This window comes from Moschus berezovskii, chromosome 27, assembly GCF_049115385.1.
Source record: "Moschus berezovskii isolate FMDL1 chromosome 27, NW_MosBer_1.0, whole genome shotgun sequence".
Classification (NCBI taxonomy): domain Eukaryota; kingdom Metazoa; phylum Chordata; class Mammalia; order Artiodactyla; family Moschidae; genus Moschus; species Moschus berezovskii.
The window spans coordinates 36,942,458-36,964,716 of NC_142486.1; the positions used below are offsets into that span (position 1 = coordinate 36,942,458).

Sequence of the window (22,259 nt, forward strand, 5' to 3'; positions counted from 1 at the left end):
AAGTCGAAGCTGGAGGCACCAGCATCCTTGATCCAAAGCAAATAGATTCCCAACAGGAGGGCTATGAGGAAGCTCAGAATTAGACACACTTGTCAGAACACCGTTGGTGTAGGCTCCATCGGGCAGGTGTGCACAGCTCCCCCGAGATATGTGGGCTCTTATCTTGAGGATGCTCAGTGTCACCAGAGGCACGTGACTATCCTCCCTCTGGGCTGACATTACACTTGAAAGAAAAAGAAAACCTCTTTTAGTGTCACTGCTTAAACTTTGAAAGATAAGGAGGATGATCAGGTATAAAGTAGAAGGCTACACTTATGAAAGGAGAAACTACAGGCTTGGACTTAATGAAGTGAAGTGAAAGTGAAAGTCGCTGAGTCCTGTCTGATTCTTTGTGACCTCATGGACGAGAGTCCATGGAATTCTCCAGGCCAGAATACTGGAGTGGGGAACCTTTCCCTTCTCCAGGGGATCTTCCCAACCCAGGGATCGAACCCAGGTCTCCCACACTTTAGGCAGGTTCTTTACCAGCTGAGCCACAAGGGAGGTCCAAGAATACTAGAGGGGGTAGCCTACCCCTTCTCCAGCGGATTTTTCCCACTCAGGAATTGGACCAGGTCCTGCATTGCAAGCAGTTCTTTACCAGCTGAGTTATTAGTGAAGCCCTTGTTATCAGGGAAGTCCCTTATCATTGCACTTAAAGGATAATTTCAGGAGGACTTCCCAGGTGGCTCAGTGGTAAAGAATTCTCCTGCCAACTTAGGAGACCCGGGTTCGATCCCTGGCTCAGGAAGATCCTCTGGAGAAGGCAAGAGCAACCCACTCCTGTACTCTTGCCTGGAGAACTCCATGGACAAAGGAGCCTGGTGGGCTACAGTCCACAGGGTTGCAAAGAGTCTGACACGACTGAAAGACTAAACAACAACAATTTTAGCTGGAAGACCCAGCTTACGGAAAGACCTCCTCATAGGATATCATTCCCTTCAGTGAATGATTTGCTTCCAAGAGAGATGACGTGGATTGCAAATATGGCCACAGACTCACCTCAGCCCTGTTTGCACACACCTTTCCAAGGAGAGCTCTTGGTTTCTTCCCTTACTATCTGTCTCTCCACTCCTTGATTCTGAGGTTGGCTTGACTCATTGTTAGCGAATATAACGAAAGCAGAGGCTGCGAACTGCTTGTGAGTTAAGCTTTGCCTTCTCACTGCACTTGGAGCTGAGGTGGATGAATCCAGAGTCTATCATACAAAGTGAAGTAAGTCAGGAAGTGACAAACAAATATCATACATTAATGCATACATATGGAATCTAGAAAGACGGTGCCAATGGACCTGTTTAGACTGGGCAGGGATGGAGACACGGACATGAGAGACTGGAGTGTGGACACGACGGGGGACGAGAGGTAAGACAAACTGAGGGGGTAGCGCTGACATACACACACTGCTGCTGCTGCTGCTAAGTCGCTTCAGTCATGTCCGACTCTGTGCGACCCCAGAAACGGCAGCCCACCAGGCTCCCCCGTCCCTGGGATTCTCCAGGCAAGAATGCTGGAGTGGGTTGCCACTTCCTTCTCTGAATATACACACTACTATGTGTGAAATAGATGGTTAGTGGGAAGTTGCTGAATAGCACAAGGAGCTCAGCTGGGTGGGGCGGGCTGGGAAGGAGGGGGTGTGTGTATACCTATGACTGATTCGCTCTGTTGATCAGCAGAAACTAATACAACGATGTCAGGCAATTACACTCCAATTGCAAAGAAACCTGCTCAATGTTCTCAGGGGCGGAGTTAAGATCTGAGCTTCTAATTATGCCTCTGTTTCAGAAGCCTCTTAGGCTTCTGCTAGAACTTCCCCGGTGGCTCAGATGATAGAGACTCTACCTGCAATGTGGGGGACCGGGTTTGATCCCTGAGTTGGGAAGGTTCCCCTGGAGGAGGGCATGGCAACCCATCCCAGTGTTCTTGCCTGGAGAATCCCATGGACAGAGGAGCCTGGTGGACTACAGTCCACGGGGTTGCAAAGACTCAGACGCGACTGAGCACATGCACAGAACTTCACAGGGCTGGGATTATAGACCGTGAAGAGGAATGGTGGGCAGGACAGGGATTCTGATGTCAACTTTCTCGGGGTCACAGTTGATCTGGATCCTGATAGGTACATATGCACAGCGTCCCGTGGGTTAGAAACATCCAACAGAAGCATTTGATCTCCCCATGTGCTCTTACCACCCGAGGTCAGTGCCGAAACAACAAGCAAGGTCCTGTTTAAGCTCTAATAGGTAACATCCTGTTAGGGAGGGAATAACCCCGCCCACTTTCAGGAATCAAGGGAACCAGGGCTCCATCCCTCTGAGCCCTCAAGGTCAAGGACACACCTTCCCTCAGCTAGAAGGGAAATTTCTCTGTCCTGATCACCATTATCTCTGCAGCATCTACAGGGATCTACAGGATTTCTATCAATCATTTATTGAATCACCGAGTGAGTGAATCTAGCGCTCAGTCGTCTCCGACTCTTTGCAACCCCATGGACTGTAGCCCCCTGTCCATGGGATTCTCCAGGCAAGAATACTGCAATGGGAGCCATTCATTTCTCCAGGGGATCTTTCTGACCCAGGGATCAAACCTGGGTCTCCCACATTGGCAGAGAGGTTCTTTACAACTGAGCCACCAGGGGATTGAATTCAGAGGAAACAGCAAGTCCAAAGAGGGCTGGGAGACTCAAAAAGAACTCACTGTATCAATAAAGAGCCTCAGAGGAAGAACCACTCAATTTCGCAGTTTAGAAAGGTATACGGCTCTTTCCCTGGTGTAAGATCCTGTGCCCCCAATGCAGGGGGCCCGGCTTCCAACCCTGGCCAGGGAACTAGATCCCACATGCTGCAATTAAGAGTTTTTACATACCACAGCTAAAGACCTTTCACACTGCAACCAAGATCCCAAATGCCGCAAGGAAGATTAAGGAACCTGTGTGCCATAACTAAGAACCGGCACAGCCACATAAATAAATAAATATACTTTTAAAAAGAATATGAAAAGGGGTACCTGGCACCCAGAACAGAACCCAGTAAACGTCTATGCAATGAACGTATGTCCTAGAATGAGATTCAGGGACTGATAAGTGGGGCTCTTAAGAACTTTTCAATTTTTTTTTTTTTTAATTTGGACCTGTTTTAAAAGTCTTTGGGCCTTCCAAGATGACTCTAGTGGTAAAGAACCCACCTGCCAAAGCAGGAAATATAAGAGACATGGGTTCAGTCCCTGGGTGGGGAGGATCCCCTAGAGGAGGGCATGGCAACCAACTCCAGTATTCTTGCCTGGAGAATCCCATGGACACAGGAGCCTGGCGGGCTACAGTCCATAAAGTCACACAGAGCTGCACACGACTGAAAGGACTCAGCATGCAGACTTGCTATGGATGCTGTAGGATGAAAACTATTAAAACTATCATATAAGCATTCATCAATTACCCTCCAGTGAAAGGAGCTTTGAGCACCTGTGTGTGTGCACGAGCGTGCACGCATGCACTCTGAAATCAGAGGGTCATCTTCTTACAGGAAGTTTCACTAAGTTCCTAGCTATTTTGCCAACCAGGAAAAGGATGCAAGACGCTGGCTTTATAGGCTCGGAGTGCCAATCAGAGAAGTTCTGCTCTTCAATCAGATGATTTAAGAAGACTTACGTGACTCAACGAGTTCTAGAAAATGTGCCAGAACAGACTTCCAAGGAAGGCTCTCTCCCCTTGTTTTAAAAGGAGGATGCCATCATCCAAAAGATGCACAAGAAGTGATGGAGCTCCGCTCTAAGTCGGTGGTGGGGTTTTTCTGTAAGAGGCGTCCTGAGGAAAGTGGAAGTCCTTCCAGTGGCGGCAGACGCACATCCAGGAAGCCCTTCGTCAAGCCTACCTCGCTCCTGCGAGGTCCTTGCCCTCACCGCCTCCTTTTCCCCCAGCGCCTTTGTAATCGAAGCGGGTGACAACTTCATTCAGCTCTTAGCAACAACAGGAGGGATCGATTCCCCGAGAATGCCCTAATGACTGGAGACTGGGACACAAACCATAAATGGGGACTTTCTGATTCCAAGTGAAATTATAGTTTGCCCTGCGAGATTGCACAATAAATCAGGGGAAAAACCAGCCACCATAGGACTCTGGGGTCACTGAAGTGATGTTGACACATTACAATAATGAGAACTTGAAACACCTCCTGCCCTATTGATTTTTAAGCTGCATCGTTCCCACTGCAGAAGATTACAAGTCGCTGTCTTCAGAATCATGGCTCACGCAGGAGATGCTGATGAAAAATACACCCAATCCAATCAAAATGAAAAGCTTTACTTGTACTTATTACAAATCTAATACCATTGTCCCTTGGCTGCATGATAGGCACTTAACCTACAATGGAAAAAAAAAGAAAAAAAAACATTTTTTTCTTTTAATTAAAATTTTTCATTCTTTTTTTTTTTTTTTTTTTTACACACAACTCTTTGCTACGACTATACAGGAAAAAGGAACTGAAGAAAACAGGCACAATAGCTCAATTAGCACATAAAGGGCAATTTCTTTATGCTTTTCTAATTCCAGGGTAGCTTTCAAATTCCCTGAATCACCATATCATTTGGGAGAATGGAAAATCATGTCCTAACAACCAACTTCTTTCCTCGTCAATAGGAAAAGATGTATTCCACCGCATTTAGCATCCACAGTAAACAAAGACTGCCTTGCTGATCTTTCCTTTTTCCCTGAAAAGTGCTCCACGGAGCTGAATAAACACAGTTGTGGGAGGCCAACTGGTGACATAAGTTAATTACTGACCTGTCACACAATCGGAGAATGGTAATAATTTATTTTCACTGTTGCATTAACCGTAAGCTACGTTTTGCCAATGGAGAGCCCTGGGGAAAAGGACTCTGGAACGTTGCTGCTGCCGCACACCCTATACAAGATTGTGACAATATTAGAGGGGAGGCTAGGTACAATGGTGTCACTGTTCTTCCTAGGCATAGTGTCCTGGCCATAACTCAGAAAATAATTACCCGCATTTCTGTGCTTTAGGGGAGAAGAAACTAGTGAGTAGGGATAATGCGCTTTCCTCTAATAGGGTTCTGAAAGCGTCATCCAGTTATTAGATAAAATTACGACTTGGGTTTACCAGGATGCAACAGATAATAAATATCCTGGCACAATCCAATAGGATCATACATTCTCTGAAAACATTTATCGAGGCCCTAATATGGCCCAGGCATTGTGTTAGTGATTAATTACGCATTGTTCACCTGTTCTCTGTCTCCATGAAGTTTATAGCCCATCATTATCATCTGATTGTCGAGATGGAAACCCACAGGCAAAGCCCATGGGTCTAAAAGGGATTCTCATAGAAGAAACCCTCATGTCCCACTGAGAGAGTTGACTGAAATAAATGAATGGTGTTTAGAAGCTAACTGGTCTTTTCTTTCAGCTCCCCTGATTGTTTTTCTTCACTTGATCTGATGAGAAATCTTGCTCTTTTGGAAAATATATATCCCTGCTTACCGATGAATCCATGTGAAGGGCAGGAAGAGAAATGCAGGCATATAGACCAGAGCTGTGGACACAGGGGAGGAAGTGGGCGGTTGACACATTGGGGGAACAGGATTGACATGTGTGTGCTACCAGGCATAAAACAGAGAGTTAGTGGGCTGCCCTGGGGGCTCAGACGGTAATGAATCTGCCTGTGATGCAGGAGACCTGGGTCTGATCCCAGGGTGGGGAAGATCCCCTGGAGAAGGGAACGGCACCCCACTCCAGGATTCTTCCCTGGAGAATTCCATGGACAGAGGAGCCTGGTGCGCTACAATCCACGGGGTCCCAAAGAGTCAAACATGACTGAGCAACTCTCACACACACACACACACACACACACACACACACAGAGTGGGAAGCTGCTGTATAGCACAGGGAGCTCGGCTCAGTGCTCTGTGACACACACACACACACACACACACACACACACACACACACACAGTGGGAAGCTGCTGTATAGCACAGGGAGCTCGGCTCAGTGCTCTGTGATGACCGACAGGGGTGGGGTGGGAAGGTTCTAGAGGGAGGGGATATATGCATACATAAAGCCGATTCACTTCCTTGTACAGCAGAAACTAACACAACACGGCAAGCAATTATACTCCGATTTTTAAAAATCCCCCTAAATCCTACTATATCATGAATTTTATCAGCCTGGGAGTAACTAACCAGAAACTGTCTTCTTTTGACATGGCTACCGTTGGGACCTAGGGTCTTACATACGCTGCTAATCCATTTATTAATAGGACTGAAAGCAGGTGAAGGATCTAAGACACTTTTTCACACGAGTTGGTAGAAAATAGTTCAAAATTGATACAAAGGAGGGGTTGGGGCAGCGGGAGGGGGGAGTGTTAACCAGTATAATTTTCTGATGTAGCACTCTCAAGAGCTGTTCATCTGTCTTCACATCAAGTTCCTTCTGCAAGTTTCCCCCTGGGGTTCACTGAACTTTACTCACGAAGTTAAAAAGTAGCTGAAAGGGGGCTTCCCTGGTGGCTTGGAGGCAATGCAGGAGACACAGGTTCAATCCCTGATCTAGGAGGATCCCACCTGCCACGGAGAAGCTAAGCCCATGTACCAAACTACTGAACCTGCGCTCTAGAGCCCGGGAGCCCCAAGCACCGAGCCCACGAGCTGCAAATACTGAAGCCCTCACGCCCTAAAGCCCCTGCTCTGCAATGAGACAGGCCACCGAGATGAGAAGCCCACGCCCCGCAACTCGAGAGTAGCCCCTGCTCATCACAACTAGTGAAGAGCCAGCAGAAGGAAGACCCAACACAATCAAAAATAAAAAAAAATAAATTATAAAAAATTAAGAAAGTCGTGGAGAGGGGGCTTCCCTGATGGCTCAGTGGCAAAAAAAAAAAAATCTGCCTGTCATTGAAGGAGAGACAGGTTCAATTCCTGATCTGGGACGATTCCATGTGCCTCAGAGCAAATCAGCCCACAGGCCACCACTGTCGAGCCTATGCTCTGCAACAAGAGAAGCTACTGCAATGAGAAGACCACGTGCCCCAAGTAGAGAGTACCCCCGCTTGCCACAACTAGAGAAAAGCCCACACAGCTAGGAAGATCCAAAACAGCCAAAAATAATCAATTTTTTTTTTTTTTTTAAGTAGCTGAGAGTGACTTCCCTGGCCGTCCAGTGGTTAAGACTCCACGCTTTCAATGCAGGCAGTGTGGGTTCCATCGCTGGTTGGGGAACTAAGATCCCACAGGCTGCCTGGCGTGGCAAAAAAAGGAAGAAGTATCTCAGAACTGAAGCTTGCAGAGGCCATGCTGTGACAGTCTGCCCTATTTTGACTGACATGTTCCAGCTGATATCACCATTGGAAGAACTGGTCTGCAAGGCAGTGAACAAGCTGGAGAAGGAATTCATAGGGCCTGGACTCCATCTTAGGCCTGTTCATGCTTATCATGCTCAGCCACCTCTCCAGTGGACTCTGAACTCTGTGCTTAGTGCCTATGGAAACTACAATAGAAGGATAAGACCCCCTCTGGACAGGGGAATCTTGAAGATCACATCCAGGTTACTCATCGCCTAAGAGAAAACATACTCTAATCACCGTTGCCTCCGGACAGGTCATAAATTCCTTCTGTATCTATCGGAATGTAACCGTAGACTTATTGATTATTAACTGTTTGAACACCTAGCACATGAATAATGGGGTTATTGTGATTGTATTTACCCTTCCTTTGTTTATGTAAGTCTCAAGGAAATTGGGGTGGTGGGTTCGGACACGTACACATGAGGTATAAAAGATTTTCACAAATGTTGGTCGGGGACCTTGGCTAAGAGGAGACTCTGCCTTGGACCCGCCGGTGTAATAAACTGCACTCCACTATCTGCATTGTCCTTCTGAGTGAGTTTGTTTCCCGGAACGTGTGGCTATAACAAAGCTTCTCCTATTTTACTAATGTCAGTTATAAGACATAGTGGTGAAGCGACCCGTTTATGGACCAAGCCTACCCGTGGTCAGATCCAGGGTTTGCCCACCAAGAGCTGTGTGACCTTGGGAGAATCACCCTCTCGAAAATGGCTCCCTCGTCTATAAAATGAAGACAGTGAGGGGCCCCGCCAGGGAAGAGGCTTAGGAGGCTGAAATAAGCCAGTCGAGGCACAGTGCCCCTTATACGTGTGTCAGGTCTGATCCTCACTGCATGTTAGCCATGGTGTTCCCCAAGAGCAACGGGCCCCACCTCAGAGACATTCTCTTTGAGTTTTCTGAGCTCAGTTCGGCAAGCGGCATTGGAGTATCGCAACAGTTTTAGAGGACTGTGCCAACATCCTCATGTTCAAGTGGGCAGCCAAAATGGATTTGTATCTGATTGTTTCTGCATTAGCAAGACCACACCATGGCTATGAGAAGTTAGACCGTTGTGCAGGGGCCATGCTAATCTTCTCTGTATCATTAATTTTAGTACATGTGGGCATATACCCTGAAGAAACCATAATTGAAAAAGACACACGTACCCCCAATGTCCACTGCAGCACTGTTTACAACGGTCAAGACTTGCAAGCAACCTAGATGTCCATTGATAGATGAATAGATAAAGAAGTGGTGGTACATATATTCAATGGAATATTACTCGGTCTTAAAAAGGAACGCATCTGAGTCAGTTCTAATGAGGTGGATGAACTCAGAGCCTATTACAGAGAGTGAGGTAAGTCAGAAAAACAAATATTGTATATTAACACATATATATGGAATCTAGAAAAATAGTACTGATGAACCCATTTGCAGGGCAGCAATGGAAATGCAGACATAGAGAAAAGACTGAGGGACACACAGGGGTGGGTAGGAAGGAGAGTGAGACCAATTGAGAGAATAGAATAGAACTGAAACATACCATAGTCATGTATGGATGCGAGAATTGGACTGTAAAGAAAACTGAGTGCCGAAGAATTGATGCTTTTGAACTGTGGTGTTGGAGAAAACTCCTGAGAGTCCCTTGGACTGCAAGAAGAAGGACTGCTGCTGAAGCTGAAGCTCCAATACTTTGGCCACCTGATGCAAAGAACCAACTCATTGGAAAAGACCCTAATGCTGGGAAAGATTGAAGGCAGGAAGAGAAGGGGATGACAAAAGATGAGATGGTTGGATGGCATCACCAACTCAGTGGACATGAGTTTGAGTAAACTCTGGGAGTTGGTGATGGACAGGGAAGCCTGGCATGCTGCAGTCCATGGGGTCACAAAGGGTCGGACACAACTAAGCGACTGAACTGAACTGATACACACTACCATGTGCAAAATAGACAGCCAGTGGGAATTCGCTGTATGATGCAGGGAGCTCAAATCTGGTGCTCTGTGACAACCTAGAGGGGTGGAATGGGGTGGGAGGTGGGAGGGAGCTTCCAGAGGGAGGGAACAAATGTATACCTATGGCTGATTCAAGTTTATGTACAGCAGAAATCAACACAATATTGTAAAGCAATTATCCTTCAGTTAAAAATAATTTTTTTTAACAAAAGAAGAACAACTTAGGCCTGGAAAAACAGCTATACCTCTTCTGAAACACAATTTCAGCAACACACAAGTCTAGCACGCAGCAGGTTCCCAATGCAGTGGCCCAAAGAATAGCAAAAAGTTCAAACACAAGAGGGAAGAGATGAATGTATACGTGTAGCTGATGCACGTAGTTGTATAGCAGAAACTAACACAACATTATAACACCACTATCCTCCAATTTTTAGAAAAGTTAAAACACATGTGGAAAACCAAGATGAAATAAAGATTCAAAAATCAGACGATACTACTACTTCCTTTCAGAGAGGTCCCTGCCACCACGTACACTGCAGAACCAGTCTAAATTTACAGGACAGGAGTAAAAGGGCAAGTGTCATCTATAACTGCCTATTTATACATATCAGTGCCAGGGGCCATGCCTCCCCAAATCCCCTGGCCATTTTCAACAAGACACCCCAGAGCAGCACAGAGCTTTCTTGTTAACGTTCCATGGACTCTTTCCCTAAACACACGCTTGTTCTTGCCTTCCACATTTTGTTCTGTCACTGCAACAGATGGCTTTACACTGGAGCATATGAAAATATTAAATACTTCATAAGCCTGGTGGAAATATGGAATACCTTTGGAGGATGGAAAGCCGCATGATTCATGTAAAGCGGCCACGCGAGATTCTGTTAGAAACAAGTACCTTTAAACAAGTACCTGTGTTGTCGAGGAAATGTGGGGCCATCAATTCCACATCTTCACTGAAGGGAGACAAATGACCGGGGGCTCAGCTTTCGGTGAGACAGATCTGGGCCACACGGAGAGGCAGAACATACCGCCAGTGAGAGCTGTGAAATATCGCAGTGTGTAACCAAGGGAGGATTGTGAAATCGACTTCTTAGAGATCTAAAAGCCAGAAGAAACCTCCATCTGTCTGAGATGGTCGAATAAAGCGAACTTAGCTCATAGCAGTGAGTTGAGAGGCGGTCAAGTCAGCTAGCCACTGTCCTATACCCACAAATCCACGTGTCCTTTCTTTGCAGGGACAGTTTGATAGATGCTGACCCAACCCGATGCCACCTCATCCAACCCAGGAGAGTTGACCCACAGATCTGGGAGTGAGGTTCACATCGCTGCTGGCGCTTCAGATGAGGGATTCTCAAGCCAGCCTGCCTAACTCTCAGTGCCACGGATTGCAGCGACGTGGCAAGGGACTGGAGTGCTTTCTGTCTGACTCTTCATCTATAAGTGGGGGTGACGATGGTACATACCTCCTAAGGATGCTGTGAGAACGAGTGAGTTAGTACACACAGCAGGCTTGGTATATAGACTGGCATAAGGTGGATGCTGCATAAATGCTGGATAGTCTCTATATGTAGTCCTCTGCTTATGGAGAAATAAACATTCAGATGTGGGTAAGATTTTACATCTTTCCTTTGATTGGTGTGTGTGACTGGCATTCACTTCCAATAGGGATAGCATGTTAATGTTTTCTGTAATCTGTATGGATGTGAGAGTTGGACCATGAAGAAGGCTGAGATCCAAAGAATTGATGCTTTTGAACTGTGGTGCTGGAGAAGACTCTTGAGAGTCTCCTGGACAGCAAGGAGATCAAACCAGTCAATCCTAAAGGAAATCAACCCTGAATATTCATTGGAAGGACTGAGGCTGAAGTTGCAATGCTTTGGCCACCTGATGTGAAGAGCTGACTCATCGGAAAAGACCCTGATGCTGGGAAAGATTAAGGGCAGAAGGAGAAGGGGACGACAGAGGATGAGATGGTTGGATGACATCACCAAGTCAATGGACATGAGTTTGAACAAACTCTGGGAGTTGGTGAAGGACAGGGAAGCCTGGAGTGCTGCAATCCATGGGGTCACAAAGAGTCATACAGCACTGAGCATTTGAACAAATAATGTGTATGAATCAAAAATTGCCAAAGCCTTCTTCCTGGTATTTGTCCCAGAGCAGTGAAACTCATGCTCACACTAAAACCTGCCCAGCAATGTTCACAGCAGCTGTATTTGTGAGAGCCACACATGGCCCAGATGTCCTTCAACAGGTGAGTGGTTAAACAGACCATGGCATGTAGCAGGCACAGTGGAGTATTACTGGGCAGTGAAAAAGAACAAATGATTGATGGACTCAGTCATTCAGATAAAACTCCAGGGAATGATGGTGCTGGAGCTAGCCAATCCCAAAAGGTTAAACATGATACATACATGCGATGGAATATTACACAGCCATTAAAAAGAATGGAATAATCTGATTTGTAGCAACAGGGATAAACCTAGAGATTGTCATACTGAGTGCATTAAGCCATACAGAGAAAAAGAAATATTGTATGATCCTACTTATATGTGGAATTTAAAAAGAAATGAGACAAATGAACTTATTTACAAAACAGACTCATAGACTTAGAGAACAAACTTATGGTTGCTGGGAGAAAAGGATGGGGAAAGGATAGTCAGGGAGTTTGGGATGGACAGGTACACACTGCTATATTTAAATGGACAACCAGCACGGACCTACTGTATAGCACAGGGGACTCTGCTCAATGTTATGTGACAGTCTGAATGGGAGGGGAGTTTGGGGGAGGATGGATACATGTAAATGTACGGGTGAGTCACTTTGCTATTCACCTGAAACCATCACAACATTGTTAATCGGCTATATTCCAATGTAAACTAAAAAGTTAAAAAAATAAATCTGTGTGATTTCACTTCTCTAATGTGTTTGAAATGACAGGGTTTTAGAATCAGAGAACAGAGCAGTGTGGACAGACTAGGGATGGGAGTGGGTGCCTGTGAGCGGAGGTGGATGTGATTAACAGGAATCTTAGGATGGACACACCCAGTATCCCATCTGTGGCGGTGGGTCCCCAAACCTATGCCCATAATAAATGTGTGTAGAATGAAGCGCACACACAAATGAGCACAAGGCAATCTGGGAAAATCCGAGCAGCATCAGTGGGTTCCACTGCGGCGCATCAGTATCTCAGACATGACGTGATACAGGGTTTTGCAAAATATTCCCATGGCGGGGGGAAACAGGGTAAAGCCTACAAGAGATCTCTGTGTATTATTTCTTACAACTGCATGCGAATCTAGTAAACTAGAATCTACTAAACAAAAGTTTCAAAGCTAAAGCCTAAACGAAGGTGAAGACTCAAGATTTTCAATACACGGGGGTGATGGCCACCTTCCTCTCTCTAGTTCCCAGAATGAAGGAAACACTGCTCAGTGAGCTGCCCTGCATCTCTGCGGACGCAATGCAAAAGTACTTAATAAATACAAAGATTTCTTTTTTCTATTTAATGATGCCAACGTTGCAGTGCTTAGCTCTAGGTTTTGTGTATTCAGTCGGCACCTTTAAAAACCATAGAGGTCCGCCAAGTGGAATGCCCGGGTTTCTGAACCAATCTGAACAGCGCCAGCCTTTCTCTGAAGTGTTTTATTATTCCAAGTCGGGCCTACTGCATCTCCCAAGGTATGAAGTTCAGTTCGAGATAAAAATATTTTATCTGCCCTTACAGCAAATTGAAAGGCTATAGAAAGGGTTTTGTTATTGCAGTGTTTTCATAAATATATAGTAAACATCTTTCACAGTGGGAAACTCAGCACAAAATACAATTTTCATACACAGCCATTCATGCGGCTGGCACAGGAAGATGAAATGACCCAGAGATGAATAAAAAAATAATAGTATACAACTTTGAGCAGCCGAGAGTCCCAGGCAGACACACACAGCTGGGAGGATAAAGATCATGATTTTGCCGTGCCTCCAATGAATGACAAGGGTCTGCAGCACCCGGGGAATTTCGTTTTCCTCTGTGGCCAAACCATTAGGCTTAAAAAGTAGCTTTGTCATTTTCAGAAATTTGCCAGCAGCCAACCACCCTATTTCAGAGCACAGAACGACCCCAAATCTTAGCCAGGACATAATATTTTACTCGAGAGACTTTTAGGCTTACCTCCTTTTAAGTCTCTCTTACACACATTTTCAAAGCAATTTGGGTTGCCTGTGTCCAACACAGAATATCTAGGTTGACATCTAAGTGGATGGACAGCAGCTTGGGTGTGAGGGGTCCATCAGAGCTTGTTTGCAAAAATAGAAGCTCTTCTTTTTTTTTTTTTTCTAACTGAAGTGTATTTAATTATCAAAGTAGAGGATGTTTGTTGAAGATCAAAAGGAATCAAAGTATAATCTTTTTAACAGTTTCACTGAGGTACAGTTTTTAAATAATTGCACTTATTATAATTTAGTTTTGGTCGTGCTGGGTCTTCGCTGCTGCATGGGCTACTCTTAGTTGGGGTGGGGGGGCTTCTTGACGTGGGGGTTTCTCTTGTTGCAGAGCCTGGGCTCCAGGGTCATGGGCTTCACTGCTTGAGGCTCACGGGCTGGAGAGTTGTGGCTCCGGGCCGTAGGACACAGGTAGGCTCAGTAGTTGTGGCACATGCGCTTAATTCTCCAGCATGTGGGATCTTCCCAGACCAGGGATGGAACCTGTGTCTCCTGGGTTGGTAGGTAGATTCTTTACCACTGAGCCACCAGGAAAGCCCTGAAGCACATCTGATAGACAGAAACCTCTGCACATCTCATGGGGACAATGCATTGAGTTTGGATACAGACTCACACATGTCTATGTCACACACGTGGAAGTATGGTGCATCACACATCCACCTGTGTGATACCACCACCACAGCCAAGGTAACAGACACACTCACGCCCTCCAAATGTCTCCTTGTGTCCCGTGTGTGTGTGATAAGAACACTTAACCATGGGCTCCATCTACCCTCTTAACCAACTGTTAAGAACACCACGCCACGTTGCTAACCACACGCATGAGGGTGCACAGCAGGTCTCTAGAACGGATCCATCTTGCATAACTTTGAAAGCAAAACTTGGGTTCCTCTCCTGCTCCCTTCTAAGTAAAGCTCCACAGAAACCACAGAGGTCACCCTCCTTCTCAACCCCTTAGCTATCTGATGAAATTTCAACCTGTATAGACAAACATAGTGTGTGTATATGTGTGTGTTTTCAAAAATGCATTTATTTATTTATTGGTGTGCTTGCTGGGTCGTCACTAGTATGCACAGACTTTCTCAAGTTGCAGCGCATGGGGACTACCCTCCAGATGCGGTGCACAGGCTTCTCATTGCGGTGGCTTCTCTTGCTGCAGCAGAGGGGCTCAGTAGCTGTGGGGCACGGGCTTAGTTACTCTGCAGCACATGGAATCTTCCCGGATCAGGGATTGAATCTGTGTCCCCTGCACTGGCAGCAGGATTCTTAGCTATTGGACCACCAGGGAAGTCCCAAGTGCGTTTTCTCAGAGTTTTCCTAGCACAGGTCTGGCTCCTGGACTCTTCCCCTAGTCCTGGACACCATCTCAGGCCCATGAAGATCTTCTTCACTCCGTGAATGCTTCCTGGCTTCTTACACTCCATCATTAGGCATTTTGTTTGCTCCAATTTTTCTTCCTTCTCTGCTCCAGTCGAGCAATTTGCACCTTTGCAAACTTGAAAAGTGAAAGTGAAAATCCATAAACCCAAGACACGGACATGCTGGGCAAATGAATGTGCACTTCGTTTTTAAATAAGAATTTCTAAATTGTCTTCCATAGAAAAATGTACCATTCCACACTCTCTCCAACATTCTACAAAATGCCTATGCCATCAAATATGATGATTTCCAATATGATATGTGAATCATTGATATATACAGATGAAACTTTCCACATATGTACACAAAACACACATATATGTATATGTGAATGTATTTTCATTTATTTGTTGGTATTTATATTTATTGTTATGAAAACTATATGCATACTTTTTTCCAATCTTCCTTCTGAGTCATTAGTTGGTCATTCTATGTACCCATCCATCCACCTATCCACCCATCCACCCACCCACCTATCTATCTATCCATCCACCCATTCATCCAGTTATCCATCTATCCATCCATCCATCCACCCAGCCATTCATCCATCCACATATTCCACTAAGATTATAAGCAGGTTAGTCCTAATAAAAGAACTGCAAGGACTCCCTAGGGTTAACCAAGTCTGATCTATGTCAGATCAGTTTTCACTAATGTAAGAACAAAGGTCCCTAAGGCTTTGAGTCAAACAGAGGGTGGAAATAGTCTTTGAAGTCATAAGATTTCAAATATGACTATAAATCCAACTCATGGTTGGTAACCTTAGAAAAATCACATCAAGCCTCAGTCTTTCCTTCTGAAAAATGGGTTTAATAAGAGCATCTGGCTTCTAAAGTTGCTAGGAGTATTCAGTTCAATAATGTGCAACCAGGAGACAACACAATGCAAGGCTTACACAAAGGCTCCCCAGGTGGAGCTAGTGGAACACATGTACCAATGCAGGAGACATAAGAGACATGGGTTCGATCCCTGGGTCGGGAAGATCCTCTGGAGGAAGGCATGGCAACCCACTCCAGTATTCTTGAGTGGAGAATCCCCATGGACATAGGAGCCTGGTGGGCTACAATCTTAGGGTCACAAAGAGTCGGACACAACTGAAGCGACTTAGCATGTACGCACACATGTTGCTCACGCAAACACTCAATACACAGGATCAGTACCCATGATAATAATAAAGAATTTTCTTTATATTGAGCAGTTAGTACATTACAACACAACCTGGCTTCTTTTTCTATTAGCAGCAGAAGTTGAAGCCTGAACCACTTATAACATTGATGATCCTCTATATTTATATTTTTAACCTCTCTGGGCAAACTTTGTAATGGGCTCGACAGAAACACATTACCCCTTGTTAGATACTCTCTTAACGGCATACAAAGTTTATCACCGGCTGTCATTATTCTTAAAAGCAGATTTCAATTAAATGTGGAAATATGTTAGAAACCAGTTCCACTGGATATGGAATGAAAATGACTCTTTTAAATCCAATTTCCTATTGTTGGCTTCTTTTAGTCAATTAACCAAGATATATGTATTTTAGCACCATAGACAAAGAGACAACACTTACAGAACTTTATCAGAGTCTCAGCTATGGGAGTTTATCCCTGTTTATTCGCTGTTGGACAACAAATTCTGGCTTAATGTCAAACTATTTCCTGAATCAACACTTTTTTTTAGATGGAAAACGTATTCCATAAAAGCCAAATCAATGAACTGTATTAAAAAACAAAAAAAGGAAATGTGACAATAACGGATGCAACGTGAGTCTTTTGATACTTCTGAAATGGATTCACTTCTTGCCTCTACATGTAAATTCGAGTTCATTGGGCCTGAAATATACAGGAAGGACTAAAACGGTTTCCACATCTACTGCAATTCCTGGAATGTTTCAGGGGTGGTGGAGGGTGGCTCCAGAGCCCCTGAGCACAGTTTTGGTATTTCTGGCTGGCCAGACTAAAGCTGTTCAAGAGCGCTGAGCCTTTCTCCCTCATATTCAGAAATCTCTGCCTTGCCTCATGTAAACGGCAGCCCACTGTCGTGGCTCAGGATCTTCAGGTTTTCCGTGGGGCAGTGCAGAGTGAGTTATGTTCCATCACCCGAATACTGGGAAGCTTGGGTCAGAAGCCTGAGAAGGCAGCTGGCATAGAACTGTCATCTGTTATCAGTGGTTCCCACAGACACAACCTCCTCTTCCCCCAGAATTTTCCCGTTCAATATGAAAGATGCTTCCTTTTAAAGTATACACCCACACAGAACCTTGACATGAGACGTTTTAAAACATAAATTCTTCCATCCATGTATCCATTCATTCATTCAACTGAAATTGATGGAGATTGTCTACTCCCATCTTGGTTTTTCTGAACCCTCTGGTTATTGTATGTTTAACCATAGACTTGCAAGATCATGTCTTCTAACGCAGAACAAAGTATGCTAAATTGGTACTTCTATTTAAGCATCTACTCAAATTGTTTTTCTCTGCATAGGTTGTACTGCATACTGGAAATGCAACAGAGCAAGAGATGGGCAGGGTCATTTCCACAGTCTAAATGGCAAAGGTGATTGGCTTTAGCAAGATCAAGTTGGGAATCGATGTACCCACATCCACCACATCCCACTTGGTATGGGTCACACGGGACGCCACAGAAAACGTTTAAAGGGCCAGGAAACCAAAATGTAAAGTTTCTTGAAGGGACCATTCATCTTGTAAGTTACAGCCTATGAATACGATTGTTTTCAGTAATATAAATAAATAATGAAGAGAACCCACAAGTCCTTGTGACGCTGGAAAACTGCACATTCAGAAGTATCTAAATAGTGAAAAATAAAACTATACACATTACCACTCACTCTCATTCAAAAATGGTTATCTGTTTGCCTAAGCAATCTGAAATGAAATTTAAAAAATATCTTTTGAAGCCAGAAAGAAAAACACCAATACAGTATACTAATGCATATATATGGAATTTAGAAAGATGGAAATGATAACCCTGTATGTGAGACAGCAAAAGAGACACAGGTGTATAGAACACTCTCTGGGACTCTGTGGGAGAGGGCGAGGGTGGGATGATTTGGGAGAATGGCATTGAAACATGTATATTATCATATGTGAAACGAATCACCAGTCCAGGTTCGACGCATGATACAGGATGCTCGGGGCTGGTGCACGGGGATGACCCAGAGGGAGGATAAGGGAAGGAGGGAGGTGGGAGGGGGGTACAGGAAGGGGAACTCATGTACACCCGGGGCAGATTCATGTCAATGTATGGCAAAACCAACCAATATAATATTGTAAAATTTAAAAAAAGTAATAAAGAAAATAAATAAAAATTAATTCCTAGAATAAAAAAAAAATAAAACTCACATGAAGATGCTGCCAAAACAGCTGTACTTCCGCCCATTTAAAAGCATGGCAAATTCTTAAAGAACATGGCAAAGTGGTTAAGAGCAGAGACGGTGCAATAGAATTCCTAGCTCTGTAACTTATAAGCTGTGTGACCTTGAGCAAATTACTCAGCTTCTCTGGATCTTGGTTTTCTCCTCTATAATAAGTTGTTGTTGTTTATTCGCTAAGTCTCGTCTGACTCTTCTGTGACCCCATGGACTGCAGCTCATCAGGCTCCTCTGTCCATGGGATTTCCCAGGCAAGAATACTGGAGTGGGTTGCCATTTCCTTCTCCAGAGGATCTTCCCGACCCAGGGATCAAATCCACATCTTCTTAGAAGACAAATTCTTTACCACTGAGCCACCAGGGAGACTCATCTATAAAAAGTAGATAATAATAATATGAAACATGCGGGCTTGTCTTCAGAATTAAGTAAATCAATACATTAAAGCATTTATAACAGTACTAGGCACATGCAAAACACTGATTCGCATTTATTAAATAAATAAGCAAATAAACCTGCATGCCAAACTTAAAGATAAGGAGAAAATAACCGTGCTTGAATGCCAAGGGGAAGCAGGAAGGTTCTTAGAATTACAGTCGCATGACTCATTTAGTGATGCCGCCTTTCTCTTCTCTTGACATCAGCACCGGAGAAAGAAATCTCATTTCAGAGCCGTTGTCGGAGGTAATGCTGAGCACATCGGGGAAAATCAGGTACTTCAATCACAATGACCTGTGTCATCTTTATAAAGGAAAGATGCTCGGAATAGGCAGCTATAAAATTTTAAAGTCAAATTGTAAGAAAATACAGACCTTCTGACTCTGCATCGTGATCTTATTCACAGTGTCCAACCGGAGATTTAAAAAGTTTAATAACTGAAATTCACTTATCCACTTTCTTGAAAAATCAGGCCATGTGTATATTAGTCATAGCTTCACTGATATTGCCTAGGGCAGGATCTCTCAGCCTCAGCCCTGCTGGCATTGTGGTCCAGATCATTTTTTGTTGTTTCGGGGAGGGGGACGGCACTATCTGTGTATTCTAGAATGTTTAGCATCATCCCCGGGATGTTTAGCAGCATCTATTCTCTACAAAACAGATACCAGTAGCAGCCCTCACCCAAACATAACTACCAAAACTCTCTCCAATATGTGGCCAAATGTTGGGTCATATGGTAGCTCTATTTTTAGTTGTTTGAGGAACCTCCCCACTGTTTCCCATAGTGGTTGCACCAATTTACATTCCCCCCAACGGTGCAGGAGGGTTTCCTTTTCTCCATACCCTCTCCAGCATTTGTAGATTTGTTTTGTAGATTTTTTGATGATGGCCATTCTGACCCATGAGAGGTGATAGATACCTCACTGGAGTCTTGATCTGAATTTCTCTAATAATCAGTGATGTTGAGCATCTTTTCATGTATTCGTTGGCCATCTGTATGCCTTCTTTGGAGAAATATCTATTTAAGTTTTCCACCCAGTTTTTTTTTCATTTTTTTTATTGACCTGCATGAGCTGTTTATATATTTTTATTAATCCCTTGTTGCTTGCTTCATTTGCAAACATTTTCTCCCATTCTGAGGTCTGTGTTTTTATTTTGTCCTTTGAGGGGATGGAAGAGGAAAAAAATGCTCCTGGTTGAGAACCACTGGCCAAGGGCGTCAGCTGAGTACCCGTTTTGTATTTCTTCCTGAATTCAGAGAGTTCATTTCAGGTGTGTCTTGGGATACTGAAGCCAGAAAAATCTGGATGTGAATTGCATATTCTAATCATGAAAAGTCTTGAACATGGCTTCTCCATGTCTTCCTTAGGTATAGTGATAACTACCTTGAAGAATGGTAATAAGGGCCAGAAAAGCTATGCTAGAACTCCCAGCCCCATACTTGACACAAAGAAGCAGTGAGGGCGCATTGCTAAATTCCTGTAAGGATGGATGTGTTGATACATGGTCCACCCCTCACCCTCCTCATCAGTCTAAAAAGAACAAGTACAATAAATACAACTGGTCCTTCCATCACATTAGCAAACGAGAAACTGGATTTCCTCACAAGCAGAGATTTCAATAAAACAACAGAGAAATATGTCATGTAGCAATTGCAGACAAATTATCATGAAGCATCACTGCGAACAAAGCTAGTGGAGGTGATGGAGTTCCAGCTGAGTTATTTAAAATCCTAAAATATGATACTGTGAAAGTGCTGCGCTCAATATGCCAGCAAATTTGGAAAACTCAGCAGTGGCCACAGGACTGGAAAAGATCAGTTTTCATTCCAATCCCAAAGAAAGGTAACGACACAGAATGTTCAAAGGACCACACAATTGCACTCATTTCACACGCTAGTAAAGTCATGCTCAAAATTCTCCAAGCCAGGCTTCAGCAATACGTGAACCATGAAGTTCCAGATGTTCAAGCTGGATTTAGAAAAGGCAGAGGAACCAGAGAGCAAATTGCCAACATCCGCTGTACCATCAAAAAAGCAAAAGAGTTCCAGAAAAACATCTACTTCTGCTTTATTGACTATGCCAAAGCCTTTGACTGTGTGGATCACAACAAACTCAGGAAAATTCTTCAAGAGATGGGAATACCAGACCACCTGACCTGCCTCCTGAGAAATCTGTAGGCAGGTCAAGAAGCAACAGTTAGAACCGGACGTGGAACAACAAACTGGTTCCAAATTGGGAAAGGAGTTATGTCGAGGCTGTATATTGTCACTTATATGCAGAGTACATCATGCAAAATGCTGGGCTGGATGAAGGACAAGCTGGAATCAAGATTGCTGGGAGAAATATCAGTAACATCAGATACGCAGATGACACCACTCTCATGGGGGAAAGCAAAGAGGAATTGAAGAGCCTCTTGATGAAAGTGTAGGAGGAGAGTGAAAAAGTTGGCTTAAAACTCAACATTCAGAAAACTAAGATCATGGTATCTGGTCCCATCACTTCATTGCAAATAGATGGGGAAACAATGGAAACAGCAAAAGGCTTTATTTTGGGGGGCTCAAAATCACAGCAGATGGTGACTGCAGCCATGAAATTAAAAGACACTTGCTCCTTGGAAGAAAAGCTATGACCAACCTAGATAGCATATTAAAAAGCAAAGACATTACTTTGTCAACAAAGGTCCATCTAGTCAAAGCTATGGTTTTTCCAGTAGTTATGTATGGATGTGAGAGTTGGACTATAAAAAAAAGCTGAGCACCAAAGAAATAATGCTTTTGAACATTGGTGTTGGAGAAGGTTCTTGAGAGTCCCTTGGACTGCAAGGAGATCCAACCAGTCAATCCTATAGGAAATCAGTCCTGAATATTCATTGGAAGGACTGATGCTGAAGCTGAAACTCCAATTCTTTGTCCACCTGAGGCGAAGAACTGACTCATTGGGAAAAACCCTGATGCTGGGCAAGATTGACGGCAGGCAGGATGAAAAGGGGATGCGGATGAGATGGTTGGATGGCATCACCGACTTGATGGACAAGAGTTGGAGCAAGCTCCAGGAGTTGCTGATGGACAGGGAAGCCTGGTGTGCTGCAGTCCATGGGGTTGCAAAGAGTTGGACACGACTGAGTGACTGAACTGAACCCCATTCTGCACCCCGTCTTCCCGAATGCCTCAGTGGTCAAGAATCCGCCTGCAGTGCAGGGGATGCAGGAGACATTGGTTCGATCCTTGGACTGGAAAGATCTCCTGGAAAAAAGGCATGGCAACCCACTCCGGTATTCTTGCCTGGAGAATCCAAACTGCAGGGAATTCAAGGTGGCTAATTGTGACCACTAATCCATCAGTAAAAAAAAAAAAAAAAGTCCATTTTAAAGAACAGTGAGCTTTGGTTAATCAGATAAACAAGAATCCAGAATTCTAGATTCACGCCTACAGAACTAGAGAAAAAGGAATAAATGCGCCCACCATTGCAGAGGAAAAGGCTC

At 44.3% G+C, this 22,259-nt stretch overlaps 1 protein-coding gene and 1 pseudogene across 1 annotated transcript in view; both read right to left on the reverse strand.

The window, feature by feature from the left end:
* LOC148773694 (uncharacterized) overlaps nt 1-22,259 on the reverse strand; it is a 1,710,192-nt gene that overhangs the window by 519,733 nt on the left and 1,168,200 nt on the right. The gene's annotated exons all lie outside the window — the stretch shown is intronic.
* LOC129545855 (U6 spliceosomal RNA) lies at nt 8,400-8,495 on the reverse strand (annotated as a pseudogene).